Genomic DNA, 2,647 nt, shown 5'->3' on the forward strand with positions numbered 1-2,647 from the left:
CCTTTTCCACTAACGTTGGCATCCCCCTTTCCTTCCACGTTAACTACCACGTTAATGTAGTTAACGTGGCCATTAACGTGGGTCTTTTTGCTTCGCAAACGTTAGTGGCACTCACTTTTTCCACTAACATTGGCGTTTCCCTTTCCTTCCATGTTAGTTCCCACGTTAATGTAACTAATGTGGAAGCTAACGTAGGCCTTCTTTTCTTCACAAACGTTAGTGGCATTCACTTTTATCACTAACGTTCCATGCTCTCCTTCTTCAAAGTTAATGCCACTAACTTTCTCACTAACATTGGGGCTTCTCTTTTCTTCCACGTTAACGGCCACGTTAGTGGCACTAACATAGCCACTAACGTGGCTCTTCTTTGCTTCTTGTTACCTGAAATAAATCAAACAAAGTGCATCAAAGTCTTGCTCTTAATCATGGGATCATGCATTATCTAATTTATCATTCAATTCATGCATAATTCTCATGAAATCATTCAAAATTCACAATGTTTGCTTGAATCATGATATGATTGCATTTTCACCCAAATACTTGCTTATTTCCTAAGAAAATGCATGAAACCGTCCTAAAGCAAACAAAAAATGGCTAGTAAAACTAGCCAAGATGCCCTGGTATCACAACACCAAACTTAAATCTTGCTTGTCCCCAAGCAAGAAAAGAACTATGCACAAAGAATTCTCTTAATTGGAATGTATTGAAGAATTGCATATGATGCCTTAGTGGGTGAAGTGAATAAGTTACAGTAGGGTGAACTCTAATTTGTATACTTATGCAAGGATTCCAGTGCTCATTAGTCCTCACATTTTGAAAGTCTTAGATCTTAGGACTTTCATTCAAATAATATTATGGAAGTCTCTTTATAGATTGTCACCTTGAAGCAGCACTTATTTTCTGGCATTTTTCTTTCTTTTTGGGATTTGGCCTCAACTCTAGGTGTCATGTATCAAAGCGGCTTTTTAAGATAAGCTTTCAATCAATACTCCTAAACCAGTTGGTCTAAGGTATTAGGTATTGAAGCACCCCTTAGGATTTACTTGCTCAAGCCTCTTTCTTTGATACAAATCTACCACAATCATTTAACTAGGACAATAACTCTTTGAGTTCTTGTTTCTTTCTTTTTCTTCCTAGTAATTGATGCTCAGAGCCTTGGGCTTGTTCTTTGTTTTTTTTTTCTTTTGTTTTCTTTTGTTACTGCATCTTGGATCAATAGATGTTTGAGAAATTCCATAATACTTCTCTAAACTTCATTTCCTGTCTATGAGCTCCCATGCAAGTTTTCACAAACATGCAACCTCAATACGCAATCTCCTCTTAATCTTTTGCTTGCCCCATGATTTATAAAATTCTTCAACATTTTTCTTTCAAAAGAATGATTTCTTTGTTGCATTCTTAAAGATATTAGGTGCAAGTAAAATTCAAGATGACAATCATGATATCATAGCAACATGTTACAAATCAAATATCAAATTATGCTTATTCACACATGCATACAAAGAAAATAGAAGATAATCATGCAATTTAAAGTGCTGGAAATAAGTAAGAGGAGAAAGGAACTTTACCACCTTGTAGTTTATCTTCATTGTTGTTGCCCTTTTCCTCCTATTCTTTCCCTTCCCACACCAAACTTAAAATGTTTGCTTATACTCAAGCAACAATTAAAACAGTGGTGATGGGGTCTATGATGGATCATGAATGTCTTAGAATGAAGTGTGAGTATGCATGTGTTTCAGCAAGCCAGATTAAGGATACAATAAAGGCACAAGAGATACAAACAGAGACATTTTGATTGCATTAATAAGTGGTGTGCTTGGTACCTTGCATGAAAAATAAGTGGCAACACCAAACTTAGTGTGACACTCTCAATTTAGAATGTTGCAAGTACCAGTGTAGATTGAAAATGAAATTGTTGCATGGCAACACCAAACTTAGAATGCAATCATATGCCAAATTATTGAAAGTAAACTAAGTAAGGAAAGAAAATGTTACCTACGGTTGGGTTGCCTCCCAACAAGCGCTCTTTTAATGTCATTAGCTTGACATGTTGTTCATGACTTTCTTCATCTTCTTCCAGTTTGTTAAGAGGAATGACCTCAAGAGGAAAGAGGATCCAGTTAATGCCCCTTGTTTAGAGTGCCTCTCCCCAGCAAGCTTTCTTTTGTTGTTAGCTTGAGTAAACTTGCTTGTTGGGGTAGGGGTGGGATGGCTTATGGTTGACCTTTTTTTCTTCATGGATATTGTCCTTCTTTTCTTGGTCACCATCCTCTTTTTAGTACTCATGTTGATTGCCTTCACCACCTTGATTTCAGGACTTGGGTGTTGTATGATGGTTGGAGCATCCTCTTCATCAAGTGCTTCTTGAATTGGTGGTTCAATGAACTCACCCTCTATGCAACTCTCTGTTTCATTGGAGTGTGGGCTCCCTTGATTGACTTCCTCCCTTTCTTCTACATGATGTTGCATTAAGTCTTTTGGGAGTGAGTTTGCATGTTCCTTTGTCACCACTAGTAACCTCTGTGGGTAATAAGCCTTAGGCTTATATATTCTCACAACCTCCTCCTTCTTCATAGAAATCTCACTTGGTATGGGTGCCTCCTTTTCTTTTTCTTCTGATTCCTCCCTTGGGTTTGCCATGGTACCA

Source organism: Arachis duranensis, chromosome 1, assembly GCF_000817695.3.
Source record: "Arachis duranensis cultivar V14167 chromosome 1, aradu.V14167.gnm2.J7QH, whole genome shotgun sequence".
Classification (NCBI taxonomy): domain Eukaryota; kingdom Viridiplantae; phylum Streptophyta; class Magnoliopsida; order Fabales; family Fabaceae; genus Arachis; species Arachis duranensis.